We start from the raw sequence: 18659 nt of genomic DNA, 5'->3' as shown, positions 1-18659 counted from the left end.
CAAGGAAGTACGGAACTATCCGAAATCGCTCTTGGCCGTAAGATGCGATCTCGCGCTTACAATTTTCAGTTACTGCTCGCGAAACGCGAATCCCTCCAAAATAATACGACAGTAAATAATCCTCGTGCGTGCTAACCGTTCCGTAAGGTTTATAGAGCGAATAGAGAACGCTCCTATAACGATATATTTTCCTGAGCGAGTCTGTATTTTCAGATCTCTCTGGAAATGGCGAAAACAGAAGTTTTCCGAGAACTACGCTATGGAGTAGCCATGTGCAATAATATCATTTCATAATTATATTTTGAAATATACATCTAAGATTAATAATCAATGGTAATTGGAAAAACAAGTTCGATATTATAAATACTGCTTGCGTAAAAATATATCAAACGTATCGATGATTGAAATTATTAATTATAACTAGATATCAATTTGTTTCATCAATAATAATAATTACTTTCTCTCTCTCTCTCTCTTTCTTTATCTCTGTCATTTTTACACTTTAAAAAGTATTAAGAGGAATAATCGTAATAATGATACGCAGAGAGACGTAAAGTCTCTAAAGAGACGAATTGCAACGTATTTTTGTGTCAATCTAATAATAATATCGCGCGCGAAATATTCGGGTGTGAACGACGCCTTCTCTCAAGCGCGCTGCGTCGAAAGGACTTCATAATTTATGAATGTCAGGCCTATTTTCGTCGAGCCGTTTGAATCTTCACCGATGAAGAACCATTAGCATCACCGCGTTTAACTGCAAATTGAGCGAGCAGCGAGAACGGCGAGTTTTCTCGCGGAATTCGCGCGAGCGGGAGTATTTTCCCGCGACGCCCCAAGGCCGAGGGAGCGAGCCGCGCTGGGTGACGTAAGGCTTACTATTATTAATGCGACTCTTGGCTCGAAAATAGGTTGGGCCAGTTATCTTGGTAATCGGTTATTATGTTTGGCATCTAACCGTGGAAGCCGTGTACATTTGGGTCGCCGATACAACCCGTCGGATGTAATATGTTGGTTCGCTCAAATCCGGACAATCGTTTCTTTGAGACCTGAGATCGACGCACGACACCTCCAAGTGCCAAAAGTGCAAATCAACTCCTAGACAATCGCCAGCTACGCGCAGTGTGAAACTGATTTTCGCGTGATTTTCGTGACGTATCATACGACGTAGCTTGACGTAAGATAACACTTACACCTGTTTCCTAACGTCTTCAGTAAGCATGTAATTAATATTTTTTAACACTGAAACGTTTCATTCCTATAATTACACATCATCGTAAATCAAAAATAATAATTCCGTCCAAAGAGTCAAAACTGAAATTTTGTGTTAATTTCGAATATGATACATTTGAAATTAAGAAATAATAAACTAGGAATAATGATTTAAATTCGATGAAATTTTCAAATGTTCTTTAAATTTGCATCTAAAAATAAAATCTATGAATAAATCTTTTATATTCAACAAAAAATATCTAGATGAAAAAAGGGTAGTAATATTTCGAGAATTTATGCATAAATAAATTTCAATAATAGCGAGTTTAATTGATCTTAGGCAACTGTCATTTGTACAATTTTCAATGGCTGTCATAAATGTAAAATAAGGTTCCTCTTGGATATGTATGATGTAGAAGCTTTATTACTGATAAATAACAATCGTTTCGAAAGGTGAATTAGTTTTCCGTACGCCCGCGCGCTGGGAAAAGACTGCCAACTATAAAGGTAGACATGACACAGTATCTATCCTTCCGGTAACGTGAGATCCACATAATTGGTCGGCTGCCACCGTTCAAACCACAAAATTGTGAAACAAATCATCCGATTATGTCAACTCCAGCCAGGCAATGGAAATATGATACCTGGCTACTCGCTCGTGCTCAACAGTGCCAAATAAACAAGACATTATGCATAAAAAGAGGCTACGAATTTGAAAAAAATCAATATTTCATATATCAGATATTCAAGAATTTAAAATTATCTTCATTATTGTTTTAATTATTCTTTTCAAGAAGAGAATTCCGAGGGAAGGGAGATAAACTTGCTTAATCTTTAATCTAAAATCGTAATCAAAAATCGTAATAAAAGAGACTAATTAATGCAAGCACGAAATTTCATTACTGTATTATAATGTAAAGATATGAAATATATTGTCGACAGCGCGATTCTATTCAACCAGTGGTTGATCGTTTTAGATGAGAACGAACAGATGCACGCGAGAAGGAGTCTGACGGATCGGCGAAATGGCATACAAAACGGATGGGGACCGGGTGTTACAACGTCACGGTAAGACTTGGCAAACCGTCTCGTATGCATTCCCGAGATTACTGCACATCGTAATAGCACGCTCGCATTCCGTCTCTTTCGCCGTCTGATTTTCGCGTCGTGATTGTCATCCAACTGATTGATTTTTCGGAAAAGCGGAAAAAACAAGTATAAACGTTCACCAAGAAAATTAAATTTATTATAAATCACGCTTTGAACATTGATATATTTAATTAAAATTAATTAAGTTAATTGTAATTGTAACTAAATTCTAATCAATGTTCAATCTTTTTATTTCTTTAAGTTTGCATTTCCTTTTTAATTCTTGTCAAACGTGTTTATTTCCCTTGATTTATATATATAACATTACTGTTCTTTAAAAATTAATTATATATTATATATTATAAAAAAATTTAAATAATATAAGACGTATTGCATTTCTTTTACAATCAGACTAAAAAAATCTCAGAGTGCAGAGTCATGCATATTATGGAAAGAGAAGTCCTTGTTCTTTCCATAATATAATCTTTTAACAAAAAGATATTATTTACAACAATCTTTTAACAAAAAGATATTATTTACAACAAATAAGAAAGAAATATCAAAGAATGTCTAAACAGAACTTCAAAAATATCATTTTAAATCATATATATCATATGTAAATTTCAAACAAGAAGCGTCAGATAGATAATATTTAGAAACGTAATTCGTAAAAATATCAATCGAGAAATATACTAAATTCTTGTGATATAGATTGTTATGAAAAACATTGTCGGCATCTTCGACTGACCTAATATTTTTGCCGACTATATCGAAAGTGTTGCTTCACTTTGGCATAATTCTGCCGGCTATTTGTGATACAATACATATTTGATGACACTGTGACCCAATAAATAAGTAGCACATTGCCATTAAGTATATAATAGATACTGATCTAACGAATAAAATATCTGGAGTTGCAGTTAAAATAAAGATAAATACACAATTTATACATCTTGTTTCAAAAAATATGTGCGATAATAATTAAAATATTCTGACTAAGAAAGTACAAGCAAGAAGATGGTAGATAAAAATATAATTAAATTAAAAATATATCAATATAATCTTGTGCTGAGAATAAATGTCCATATCTAACAATGAATCGGCTTATTTTTAAGAAGGCGTAATTATTTCTGGCAAAGCTCTGAATCACGTGCATCGAAACAATTTCTTTTCTTTGCAATCCTGAATTTATCGAGCATCACATGTTTACGTACCTATTCTAAAATATAGCGCATGAAATAATGGCTTAGATATTATAAAATTTGATATGACGTTAAAATAAAAATAAATTTTTGTCAAAATATACATTCATACGACTTTGAACGAAAATTACTAACATAAGCATAGATAATCTTATATGTATAGCGTTGCATCTATTTTAATCAAACTAAATGTATCATTTATAATCGTGACTAACCTTCAGCAATCACGTGAAATGAATAATTGGAAAATTTAGCAATCTTTATAACATATATTCTCATAAGAGAATGATTCATATTTTGAACAACATACTTTTCTTCAGAAAGAAACAAATATATAAAAAAGAATTGTATTTTTATCATTATACAAAAACATGATAATAATAGCATCTTTTATAAAAATTAAAGTAAGATATTTTAATTATTATTCTTAATATCAATCCTTATCCTTCTTAAATTTTTGCTTCAATTAGTACATCATACATTTGATTTTTAAATAAGAAAGATCAGATTACACTAATTTTTTTAAATAAATCTTTATTTGAATATAATCCAAATGTCGAGATCTTTTCAAGGATTTTAACAAGAAGCTGTTGTTACGTAAATAGCGATTCATTACTTCACACTCAAGTTACATCCGGAACTAAACTATTCGCGAGAGTTATAATTATTAGTCGAGCGATGCATTTTCGGAGGCGCACTCTTTCCTGTCTATACTCCTGACCGCGTTACTTGCGTCGTACCACGATCTATTTTCGCCGACTGACTCAAACTGAGTCGGCAACGGTTGAAATCACCGATCGACATCCCGATTTTTTTGCGATAAAATGCGAGAAATTGTATAAACAGACGTACATATTCGACTTTTTGGCAGAACGTTGCAAAACAGTCGTCAAAATAATATTTAAAATAATGTTGCAACATTGAAACAGAATTCACTTGGATTGTTTATAATATGTTATTCATATTGATAAAAAATAATATCTTAAAAATAAAATAAAAATTATAAATTGTTTAATTAAATAAATATATAAGTAAATAATAACTAAATAATATTTTAATAAATATATAAATAAATATATACAAATAAATATAACAAAAATAACATAAATATAACAAAATTATTTAATAAACAATAGAAGAAAAAGAAATTAATATTAATGATCTTTTATAACTATCTAATGGAAAATGTAGAGGACAAAAAAATATAGAGGAAAAAAGAAAGAGAAAAAGAGAGAGATAAAAATATCTCTATACTAATCCTATTAAAAGGATCCCATCATTGCGTAAAATTGGCATTCATATCACACGTAAGATATTATAATCTGATAAGTTTTCAAATAATAAACTAAAACATCCTCTTTCTTTGACGTGACGAAAAATAAACACGTCTCTAAATCTAATGATACTCGAACATTAGAGTATACGCACAAAATGTTTCGCTTCAGCTATTAATTTACGGTGCTTCGGAAAATACGTTTCTCTCACGAAAAGTATACGCATAAAACTCATTCGTCAATCAACAGAGAACCAGAGAAAACACGATAATATATGATCGAGAAGAACACTCAAACACAGCTCTAACATTTAATATATATATAATAAAATCAATTAAATTATTCTAATATATTTCTTGTTGTAAATCTAATTTTTTTTTATATTTTATCGTAAAACTTCAAAAAAAATTTTAATTAACATTGATTAATTATGCGTAAATAGACAATTGACAAATTCGTCGGCTTGACTCATTGAACAATGACGAGTATAAAGCCAAAAATAATACATCAGTTAATTCATATATTGATCACGACTGACAATGAGTTTGACAATCAACAGGTGAAATGTGCCACTTGGCCAACAATATGTCCAGAAATACATCGATATATACGCAATCACATCGAGTGATTAATCAATTAATATTTATAGATAATTACAAATGAATATTTTTGCATCTATAATAAGATCAATTATTTGAGTATAAAATAATTTAAATAAGGGAAAACGTTTTTCCCTTATTTAAAGAGAAGCTAAAAAATTTTTTAAAATTTAAGTCTTAATAAAATCATCATTAATATTTACAATTATCAAAAAGAATTAGAATTTTGGCTAACTGTTTTACGGGATAACTTAATTAAATTTTTCTCGCCAAATTATGTTTTCATGTTATTTTTACATATATTTTGTATCAAAAATAAATATAGGAATTTTTCTCTTCGAAATAGAAAATTATACACACCTATGTCTTATGTTTAAACCTAGATTTTAATTTTAAAATTTTTTAATTTTTTCGTCTAATTCAATATAATATTCAATTCAATATAATATAATTTAATAATTGTGTATAAACACACATATATTTAATATATTAAATTATTATCATGTGAATCTCGCACAGTAAAAAATAAATCTACTCCAAGACTGATTTAATATCGATCTAGTCGGATTTCCTGGATTTCTTCAAGATGCGCATATCGATTCATCTCTTTCTCTTTCGTGCTCTTATTCGACCAATTCTTTTCCCAAGATTTGTCGAATTTCACGGAAGATATTTTTAAATCGCTCGAGCACATTCCTGAATTCTAAGCGTTTGTAAAGTTAGTAGGAATAACTATACACTCGTTTACAATGGCGAGAACAGCGAGAATTAATTGTGTGACATTAACATCCCATTTTTACAGAATTTCTATATAATAGAGTTTCTTTTTCTCTTCCAGAGGGTTTTAAAACTTTCGAAACATTGTAAAATAAAATAGATATCAACAAGGATTTAATCTTCGAAAATAAAATAAAATATCAATAAAAATGGAATAAAATATTAATGTACTCAAAAATACTGAATCGATTCGTCTCTATATCTTCCTCCATTATATACATGTCATTATAATTACGACGATCGTAATTATAATGACATGTATATAATGGAGAAAGACATAGGTAAATAGGACCTATCATTAGAGTCTCTTAAAATTGACGCATAAATATGAGCTGCGAAAGATTGTCAACGTAAAGATGAGGCGGCAAATGATGTGTTGGACAAAGTGTTGGACGGTACGATGACGTGAGGATGGATGGAAGGATGGATTGAACAACGACGGGCGAAAAGATGGTCGTCGGAACGACGAACCGCTCCTCCTCACGTTACGGGCTCCTAAAAATAAGTGGACTCCGAGCCTAGATACCTAGATAGTAGTCTACGAATAGTTGGCCGCGCCGCCACGACGGAACTCGTGGCGATTAGTCATGTGAAATTGTCGAAAGCGAGAAATCCGTCTAGACTGAGAGTTTATCAGAAGAAAAGTTTAAATTTCGATATATATTAAATTTCGATAATTAAATTCTTGCAACTTTTGATTATTCAAGTAAGCACGAGAAATAATCGAAAATCGGATGAAGAGAAAATAATGAAATGCTGGAAAACTATTCAAAAGAAATGCGAATGTTAGTTAAAGTTACTATTCTCCTTATTTGAACGCGAATAAGTTTATGATTTATGATTTTATCTAAAAGAATTACTAGACAAGATGACAATTTAAGAGGTGCTATGAAATGTCAGGTGATGAAAGATTGTCTTGTTTTCGTAATTTACATTCTTTACTTAACATCTCTCTCTCTCTTTCGTTCTTCTGATCCAAATAAAGTTATATAAAAAATATATGTATAATAAAATAGAATAAAGCAAGATAAATAAAATAAATTGTAAATTCTATATTTTTAAAAAACCCATGATAAAATATATATATGGAAATTTTGTATGAATTCTCTGAATTAATATCAATCTTTCTATTTTATAAACACGTAATTTCTACATAAGACCTAGCAAATTTTACAATTAATACAATTTTTTTTTAATTAAAAATATTAAAAAACATGTAGATACAGATGATAAAATACTTTTATCGTTTCAAATGTAGAACTGATTTCAGAATATACTCAAATTAATTTTATTAAACGATACATTACTAAATTAATAATATTCAAACTTCAAGCCGATTTTATTGATATACTACTCCTAGAATCCCTGGAGATAAGCAATATTCAATATTTATATCTAAGACTTTTATTACATAATTATAAAATGTTATTCATTATCATCGCAAAGCGAATAATAACTATCTATGGGAGAATAATTAAGTGATCTATGGGGATAACCAGCATTAATTGTGTCATGAGAGAACGTGACATACCTCCTTAATTCACTTGTCCCTTCAATTAAATACGGCGCATCACTTGCGTGGGTGAGCGTGCGCGAAACCGACAGATAGTTCGTCACTTGTTGCTCACACTTCGACACTGATCCACACGCGATCATTACCAAGCGATCAGAATGAAAGAAGGGAAGTGGAAAAGGGGTTGCTGAACACTCTCGGGCAAGATATGGAGAAAGTCGCACTGATACGCGCGAAGTAATACTCGCGCACGCTCCCTCGCAGCTACGCAACGTCACATCCGCATCCAATCAAATCCTCATCATCATCGAGACTTACTTGAAGATATCCCAGGGAGAAGAAGCACGTTTCCTTCCAAGAGAGAGAAGTTTCCTTCCTTTAGCCGAGTGTTTCCTCGGCGACACCTGCAACGGCGAGTAGTCGCTCTCTTATTCCTGGATCACTCCCAACCCCCCCGAGGCAGACAAACGAGACGCACACACTCGACTCGAGAATTCTACAAGCTCGCGCGAGAACAAAACTTGGGAAGATTGCGAGAGAAGCTTTTTTTTTCTTTTTTTTTTCTCTTAGAGAGATTCGATCGTCTTCGTCTTCGTCTTCGTCTCTGGTCGTTGTCGTCACTCGTCGTGCGGTCGCTCGTCACTGTCTTGCTCCTCTTGTATATCTCCCTTGTCCCTCTTTTTTTTGCACGAAGTGTCTCTATTCGGCCGTCCCAATCGCCGGGGCCCCGCGCGCCAACTAAACGCGCGAGGTGTCGCGATCTTACTTCGAGGTTCGAGTCTCACCCACCACCTCTCGTGACCATCGCTACCACCACTGCCAGCATGCTCTCAACCAAGAAATCTCTGTCTTACATTCCTACCAAGTCACATACACCTACACGCAACGTTATTGATATAACCACTATTTGTCTAATGGTGTATTCTATGCTGAAATCAATCGATAATCTCACTTTCCCGATTTCACTTTCCTGATCAATCATCCCATACACTTATAATTTGATGAAATTTAATTTTTTTCGCTTTTGACATTGAATTTAATTTGGCTGCCATGCAAGCAAATTTCTTTTGGTCCGATTATTATTAAGCTTTTCACGAATATAAGCTATTTATTAAGAATAAAAATAACTTATAATCGAAAAAAATCCTTTTTTCGACAAACAAACTGCGCAAAGATAATCTAATTGTTGAATAATTCAATAATTATTGTTATCGTTAATTTTTAAATCATTTCTTACCTGTCTGAATTTAGTTTTTAATTTAAAATACTATTACTTCTTAATTCAAGATACTTTCTAATCTGTCCTATGATTTGAAAGTAACCGACGAAATAAAACAAGGATAAAAATAAAAGGCATATTATATAATCATGAATATACAGTGTATGACTATTTTTATACGAAATTACGGCGCATAAGTGATAACAGTGCGATTTAATTAGATATATCTTTCTCTTTAAGATAATAGCATTTCTGGTGAATAGCTGTTATAGTGGTGAGAATATCACGATTGGCACACTTTCAATTCTGATTCTTAGAAATCGAATAGTGATATCGATTCAAGTGCTAGTTCAATGTGATGTTAAGAAAATTTATGTCTTTTTTTGCCTACAGATATGTGTGATTTTATAAAGTCAATCAAATAAAGTCTTTCAAATACTTTTTATATATATCCATAAATTTTGCAGCTAGATGAAAAAAATTCTTCTGAAAAGATTAATTGATATATATGTATTTTAATAGAAATAATTAAAGAAGATTATTAGATATTTTTGTAGCTCGATATTTAATTCCATCATATCATATCATATTACTTCGCATAATAATTAATTATTCAATAATTGTTTTTATATTTATATCGCGACATACGTACATCACAGATATATATTCGAGAATGTATTCAATGATTGTATTAGAGAGAAAACATGTCATCTCTTTAATAAATATAAACACAAAGAATACTATTTGTATCATTTAACTGAGTCATCTGATATTTATTCGGCATTCAGCCCTATGATCCGCAATGATTGCAAAATGTCGCAATTTATCGCAGCAATTGTGCAATTCGTAAGTAAGATATTCGCGAACAGATTCACAATCAACGCATACGAAGACTAAAAAGTATTTATTATATATTATTTATTCTTCTTTCAATCAAACGCGCGCGCGTTCAAATAAATTTTTAATAGCAATATATTTGAATTATCTCCTGAAAAAATAAAGGAGCATAAAAGAAATTTTCCAAAATATTAATACATCATATTTAAACAAATATAATTCGGCAAAGCAAACAATTTTACAGGGCTCTATTTTGAGCATATTTACTATGAAATTGCCAAAAAATTTTTGAAATTTACACAAAAAAAGTAATATATTCCAAAGTAAATATACTCCAAAAAAAAGATGAGCTTTAAATCTATTACAGCTAATAATATTTCTCCATATTGTCGAAAATCAACATCTTTGAAAATATTCGTACTTTACGCGCTTGACTCTGGGCGCGTGTATGACGCTAAATTATTTATAAAGATCCGAAGTTACTCGAATCTTTTTTTAACATTGTACTTATATATAACCGTGTGAATACACACACAGCATTACGTTTTAGCACATTGACGCGACTCCGTCATTACTCGTTCTATTTCTTGTCACTGGCGAATTTGTCATATGGATGCGGCTACGCGTCGGCAACGAATCTAAAAATGAACCCGCGCTATCGACAGCAAAACTAAATGACTGCCGAAAAGTCACCGGAATGGCATCTCTCACGTTGGCGTCTCGCAGTGATGAAATTAGATAGCATCGCAACACTGACATGTATAATGCAAGATATGTTTTCTCTCATCTGACAATGAGTAGAAAAAAAAGATAAGAAAAGAATAAAAATAAATTGCACATGATGATCAAATCTGTTCTCGAGTTTGTTGAGAGAGACATACGAAATTGATGGTAGAAAATATGCGACGAAATCTTATTCGCGATATTGCAAAACTATAGTTAATTTTAAGTGCTCTTAATCTGTCAACATCATCATATTAAGTGTATCATTATAACTAATTATATAAATTATATATATATATATATATAAAACAAACATTTTTCATAATTACAAGATTTCTTGAATTTAGAATTAATTTTCCAAAAATAATTTCAAAGAAAATTATCATTTAATTCAATTTAAATTTGTCAATGAAATTGAAATTATCATAAAACTATCTATAATCCTCTACAAGCTATATTATATATAATTAATTTGTTTTGAATGATTTGCTATTAGAGATTAATTGCAGATACAGTGATTTATTTGTTATTGAACAAGATCGTCGGTTTACTTTGGACGGTTGACATATAATAATCACTCAGCGTATAACAGTTAAATAGAAGAACAAGGCGAAACTATGTAGTATACATGAAAGTATTTAGTGGTATAACAGAGCTGCCAATTTAAGAGAAATAGGAAGCATACGCACACATATATGTATTCGTACATATATATATATATATATATATATATATATATATATATATTTAATTACTATTAAAAATTATACATTATTAATTTAAATTAATTTATAAATTGATTTTAATTAATTCGAGCATCGTTTATATTTGATAAAAATATTACAGATTTATTTTACAGAGATTTTACAGGCAGACAAAGATAGATGTATAATTTTTATCCTTAAAAAACGCCATGAAAATCTTGATGTACCTTTTTGTGTCTTGATGTTTAATTACAGCAAATTTAGATTTCTCCTACTAGTCTCCTATGAGCGAAATTACGGCAATAATTCAACGTTGAATTTACTGTGTGAGATGACTATATATTCTGACAATTATATTTTCTCAAACCAACCGTAAAACGTTACAACGAGGGTCTTGAGCTTGAGACGTATAATTGAGTTATCTTTCTTTTTCTTTTACGATTAACCCGTCGTAGACTGGAGACAGAGCCATGTGTCACCTTGTTACTTTCTTTAGTCTTGCTATAACGACGCGACGACTCGAAAAAAAGCGACAAAAAGCTTCTGCTTTAAGCTCGTAAGATAATTTAATAGGATGATAGAGCATACACAAACATAATTTAGACTATGAAAACAGAGGTGATTCGAGAGGCCGCTGTCAAAATATGTCACTGATTTTTATTTAAATGCTTGATTTCGACAAAAATAACTAGAAATTTTTCAAACAAACTATTTGATATAAAGAGAGTTTAATAAGAGATAAACTCTTTCTCTCTCTTTTTAAAAATCGAAATTTTAGCATTAAAAATAAATGTTTTTTATCCTTATGATACTTTAATATGACTATCCAGATACTAGATCGTAATTCTTTTAATTTGTTTTATTCGGCATATTACAAACTTTTCGATCTCGTTCATTTATATCAATTTGAAGAGATTGAATCACGTGGCTATGTGTATTATAAATAACAACAATACGCACTATTATCCAATTCATCCAGTAAGTGCTACACGTGTTATAACGACGTTCTTATTGTTCGTTTAAGAAAGAGAGAGCATTGAGACAGTTGGAAACTGGGAAAGAAGAAGAATAAGAAGAGAGAAATCACCAAGGAGAAGAAATCTCACGTGAAGCATCGAGATGCGACTCTCTTGGTTCTGGCAAGCCGAGCACTTTTCTAAATATATACGATCATCCCTCACCGGTGAATCTATCTTTACGTATTAGAATCTATACCTAACGATTCTATGAGTCTCGCTTTTCCACAGCCGACTTTTTCAAAGCAACAAATACGCTCCCAATAAAGAAAAAAATAAAAAAAAAATTTTTAATATTTAAAGAACATATTATACTCGTATATTTTATTATATGTAACGTGTATTAAGACAAAGCATTCGATTTAATTATCTTTCAATTAATTAGAAATGAATCGATTATGGCAATAAACCGATTTTTCTTAATTACAACAATTTCTTTTAATTAGTTGAAAATAATTGTGTATCTCAAATTAAAAATTAATTAAAATTGAGAATTTGTACTTTGACTTTAATTAAAAACCTAGATATTTTTAAATTTAGTTAATTTTTACTCATGACACCTCTATTTTTGCCAGAAGATAAGAGAATAGCAGAAAGAAATTATCAGAAAATTTGCGGGCGATCATTTAGACGGCAAAAATAATGAAAAAGTACTGCGACGAGCAGCGCGATGTAGATTCTTTGAATCGTAATTTTTTCTTCCAAACGAAAACACTTTAAGCAATTTGTTTAAATTTCCGAAAAAAATACAATTTCGAACGTGCTTCGTTTCATCGGAACGGCGGAGTATTAATATCAAATTCGACGCTGATCTGGAGCTGATTTATGATTGAAAATACAGAACCCGCTAAAGAGAAACAAGCAACTAGCGAAGCGTAAATCGCGCTTTCGCAGGAACGAAACTAAGAATGGCCACGAGAGTCAAGGCGCGAAAAATGCCAAAGGAGACCTTGGCAATTAACGCACGCGTAAATAGCATCTTTCATTTTCTCTTCCACTGAATGCATCTTAAATTTTACGAAAAATAAAATCTGAAATCTGAAGCGACATTCAACATCGTCGGAATTTTTTATATATCGTATGCAACGTTGATGCAACTTGTATTTTCTCACTTGGACCAAATAACATAAGCGTGACGAATACGAGCAGAGCGTGACCTTATTTTCACGCTTGTTTACATTCGGTTTACTTTATATAAAAATGTTATTATATAATTTCACATTGAATTTTGAATGAATGTTCTCTCGCAGAAATTTATATAAATATTTAATTAAAAATAACTTGAGACTAAATATTTCTCGAAATTATAAAAATCATATTTTTTTGCGAGATATAATTATCATGAGATAGTTATGATTATATGTTATTTTTAATTAAATATTTATATAAATTTCTGCGAGAAAACATTCATTCAAAATTCAATGTGAATTTATATAATAACATATTTTTATATAAAACATGAATAAAATAAAACTTTCATGTTAAAATATAATTATCATGGAAGAATTTTTTATAATAATCGTATGATAATAGCAATAAAAAGCAAACCATATTCATCCAGCGAAGTTAAATGAACATTCAAATCAGATTTGCGGTTTTGATGTCAAGGATTGTCAATTGAGATCGCGACTACGAGAAAAGCATTTATGAGGAATTTGTTGCCGATTTCACGTATCCGATGCGGTGCACTTGTTTGTTCTTTTATCACGCGTTTTCTCCCGAGAGTGAGAGCGCGGATTCGAGTGTAGGCGAACGGCTCGAGTATATGGAACAGCCGTTCTAAACTTAGTCACCAGTCTGTTCTGGAAATAGATGTTATGAGTGCGAGGACAGGACAAGACACTGGCCTATTATATTTGCCGCGGTGTCCGAAAAGAATACCGAAGCACAGATCTCTCGATGTACTTAATCAAACATTTGCCATTTAATATCATTCCTGTATCATATTCGCCCGTTTTATCACGATTTCGATATCAAAATCTTACAAGTTCTTTCAACAAATTATGAAAAATGTTTAAAAAACATAACATTAACAACATTGCCATATAATAATAAGTTATGCTCAAAAATGTATCCATTAAATTCTAATAATACTTATGATTCTCGATTTAATTTAGATTTTCTCAAATTTTGAATATGTCAAAAGAGCCTTATTTGCTATAAATCACATCTCATAACATTTTTTTCATGGAGATATTTAAAAATATTTACTAATAAGATGTATTTAAACTATCTCTAAAACATATCTGGTCAATTTTCATTGAAAAATCGAAGGTCTGAATACTGTGTTAAGCATTTACAAATACTCGTATTGCATATTAAATAGAAAATTCGAATATTTGACGGATCTCGGAGCTTTCGAGAACTTGCACGATTCTCGAAAAAGCTCGCTCTACATTTGTGAAAAGAACGTAACTGAGTGTTGAGATACAACATACCTTTCCCGAAATCTCGAGTTTATACGAAGACGTAGGAAAGTTAAATCTTTAAGTGGTATCGCAGCTGGCGCTCGGTACGTCTGCCTTTAAACCGCTTTTACTACTTACGAGGACGAGTAATGGTCCGAGAAACATTAAGATCTCGATAAGTACTGTCGCCCGTGTCGACGAGTCAATTTGTTCTGCCACTATCAAGACAAATTGAGAAAAATTTCTCTCTGTTTCTCTCTGAAAATAATAGTGCAATCAAGAAACTGTTAGCAAGAATTATACAAGCTCCTTTTTAAATAATTGTAGCAATCAAACACGGGTAAATTCAACAATTCCTTTGACTTGTATTTTAGCACTTAGAGATTTTATTTAAGATCCAAGAGTCTTAGAATTATTATATCATATTAATATTATATTATCTCTATATTTGGAAATGTAAATAAAATATATAAATTTTCTCTATGCATACAAGATAGTTTTCTTTATTCTATTTCTTTTTCTACGATTTCTAGACTTATTAAATACATGAATCAGACATTAGATAGAATCACACATATCTATACACGCACACAAATATTATATATATGTATATTATATATATGTATATTATTCTTCAAGAAAAAGCAAAGTACTCTTTCCACCTAATTCATATTAAGTGTGAGCATTTTAATAATATAATATAAAATATGTAAAATATATAAATTTAATTATAATTGTAATATTATTTATTTTTTTTAAATTGTTTTCTCTTAAATTTCCTATTCTCAACATTTTCTCAGATAATAGTCTACTAGAAAAAATAAATAAACGTTAATTTCTTCGACAATTCACGAATTAGCTTTTGCGATTTTACGAGTGAAACTCGACGAAGATACGCGACCGATAATATCCTGAAATCGTAAAAATCATGACGAGACGGCTCGTGAAATTGAAGACACGCTCGATATCGGGAATGGAGACGATCGGCACGATTCCAGAAAGCCGGCAATCCCCGATAATCTCGAAATAACGCTTCTCTCCTGCTCTCATCCTCGGGTCCCACCTCGTCTCTCTCATCCGCGGAACAACCGTCGATAGATATTTTTGGTGCCCGGCACGAGGGAGACGACGTGGGAAGGTGCGACGTCGGGAGAGAAAGGGAGGAACTCCCAGATAGAGGGAGGCGAGCGCGTGTGTGAGCACATCATCGTGAAAACGGCTAGCGCCGTCGCTAGCAAGCGTAACCTGAGAGCCTCGCGGGCCCCGCGACCATATATGTCCGCCTGTCGCTCTCTCTCTCTCCCTCGCACCGGCCATCGCGGCGTCGCGGTGTCTCTCTCGCATAGATTTTCCCGTCCGCACCCACTGAAACACTCAATATCGATTATACATCAATATCATCGGATTATCGAGAATTTGATTTCGAAAATCGAGCATTATTGGTATATCATTGTGTTATTTATTGGCTTCCGTTACTGAATATCTAAAAATATTTGTCACATTTTTTATTCGCGCGATCTTTCTCAAATGTTAATATTTTATTCTTGTATCGACTTCTATAGATATTTTACTTTTAATGCTTTTGTTAATTATTGGCATCTGAAAAAAGATGTATAGAAAATATTAATTAAAGATATATTATTTATAGCTCAATTGAGGGATTATTGTATATTTTATAAATTCTCTAGCATTATTTTCCCTTTCCAATAATTAAATCTTTTCTTCGAATATTATTAATATTTGCAATACAAATATAACTAAATATATACTAAAAGTATAAATAAATATATATATAAATATACATATTGATATCTGATATCTGCAGCCATACAGTTTGGAGTATTGGCAGAAGAATGGACGTGTCCTAAATTTGCGCAGTGTAATATTTTCTACCTTCTGCTTTTTTGTATTTTTTGAATTACGTAATGGGATGTCAGTTCTTGCTCCAGATTATTGATATTTTTTTATAACGCGCGCAAACGTGATTCCAAATCTTTTATTTTTATCGATACAGAGCAAAATGCAAATTGTAAATGTAGCAAATTTTTGATAAATATAATTCTTAATCTAGCGATTAATTTTTACATTTTGCTAGTAACACTAAGCTTTTCATTCGTAACTTTTTTAAATCAATTGTAAAATTTCTTCTCCTGATTTTTTTGTAACATTATTATTCATATTTCTCATTCTAGAAAAGAAAACCTATACTATCTTTTTTTATTTATAATATTAATTTATCATAATATGTATCTCAACAATTTCAATTACATATAATTTTCTACTATATATCTTTAAAAAACTAACTTATAAAATACCAAATTGTTTCTGAAATGTATTTTTTCAATTTTTGTTTTTATAATAATAATAATGATTTTTTTAATAATAATTAAAATAAAATCTATTTCTTTTTAAGAAACTAACAATTATTTACTTTTAATTATAACTTAATTTAATTATAATTTTTTTATATACTAACAATAAGAGAAATATGACTTTCAAATACTTGATATTTGATTAAATTACGAAATCAATTGTGAAACTTTTTATTAAGATTTTAATTTTTTAGGAGAGATTAGTTCTAATAGTTTCTTTATAATAACAGAGAAGAATGAAAGGTGTCATGGCCCGCTTTTAAGTGATCCCTGAAAACGATATACCCTCTGTAAACATTAAAAACGTGGACATGAACTACGAAGCCAATGTCCACGAATGTTCTCAGAGGATAACGTATAATGTGCACAATTTCTGGTTTTATTCTGTGATATGTACGCGAAATGCCAGTAACATTAGTGCTGTATAGCGCAAGACGCTTAACAAATTTTTAATATAAATGAATTTTGTGGTCCTCTCTCTCTCTCTCTCTCTCTCTCTCTCTCTATATATATATATATATATATATATATATATATATATATAGAGAGAGAGAGAGAGAGAGAGAGATAAATGTTTTGTATTACGATAAATCTTGTAAAATCATCGATCTTTAACAGTATCTCGTCAGTGAATATGCTTTCGAATGTTCCACTTTATGTAGCAAATTTTTTATATTGTTTTATATTATAGTTTTCACAACAGTAATTTAATGCTTGATGCTTTATATATATATATAAGACAATGTGCTAAATTATAAAGTGTAACATAATTACAAAGTATTACTATTATTAGTCGACTTAATTGCAAGCTATTCTTAATTACTACGCATGTTTATCCGATGCATCTTCTTCTTCAAATCTTTACAATGCTGTGATCTGTCGCATTCCCAAGACCATAGGAACTCGTGCTTCTTATGGTTTTATCATTTTTTTACTTTCTTCCATCTTATTCAAAATATATAATAATTATTAACTAAGTATTATAATATAATATATTATAATATAATTATTATATTAATAATTAATAATTATTAATATAATAATTATAATTACGAGGTATCTCTCTTAGTCTGACTCTTTCTCTTTGACCTATCCGGCATGGGTGACCCTACCAGTAATTAAGGCCGGTGTTCAGTGAGTCTTGTATTTAAAATTGTTTTAAGTAAAAATTAGAAAATGTTTATTATTTCATTGAGACTGAACAAAATTTTAAGATGCGCTCTAAGATTATATTTAAGATGATTAAATATAAAAACAGAATGAATATCAGCCTATGTTACCGCCGGCATAGCTCTCCGGATCATTAGAGTACTCAAACCTCCTCACCCGGCAAATGCCTTCGTTAAGGTGGAGATATCATCGAGGAGGTACAAATTTTTATTATAATTATTTTATTTAAATATAATAAATATAATATTATTTCATAAAATAAAGGGAAATATACAATATATAATATACAAAAATAATATTGAACTGTAGAAAGTAACATATTTTATAAAATATAATATACTTATATAATATAATTACATATAATTATAATATATTAATATAATTATAATATATTAATTATAATATTTATAAATTAATACAAAATATCTTATTTTATAAAATTATTTTATAAAATTGTTATATAAATTATTACATTACAAAATTATTTTACTTCTAAAGTATTGAAAATATACACAATATACACTATTGTATGTATTTAATACAATTA

At 30.6% G+C, this 18659-nt stretch overlaps 1 protein-coding gene across 50 annotated transcripts in view; it reads right to left on the bottom strand.

Annotated features, from left to right (window-relative positions):
- The window catches only part of LOC105259192 (twitchin), a 93785-nt gene extending 85285 nt beyond the window's left edge, over nt 1-8500 (bottom strand). For 37 of the 50 annotated variants that reach the window (XM_025413379.1, XM_025413386.1, XM_025413381.1 and 34 more), the window contains exon 1: nt 7982-8500. The gene's annotated coding sequence lies outside the window, so the exon portion shown is untranslated. The other 13 variants (XM_025413417.1, XM_025413418.1, XM_025413413.1 and 10 more) reach the window with 3 other exon arrangements.
- Between the last annotated feature and the right edge of the window lie 10159 nt (nt 8501-18659).

Source organism: Camponotus floridanus, unplaced genomic scaffold (assembly GCF_003227725.1).
Source record: "Camponotus floridanus strain SB8 unplaced genomic scaffold, Cflo_v7.5 scaffold66, whole genome shotgun sequence".
NCBI classification, from domain to species: domain Eukaryota; kingdom Metazoa; phylum Arthropoda; class Insecta; order Hymenoptera; family Formicidae; genus Camponotus; species Camponotus floridanus.
The sequence above is the reverse complement of the archived record's forward strand: the minus strand, read 5'-3'. Positions and strand labels throughout refer to the sequence as shown.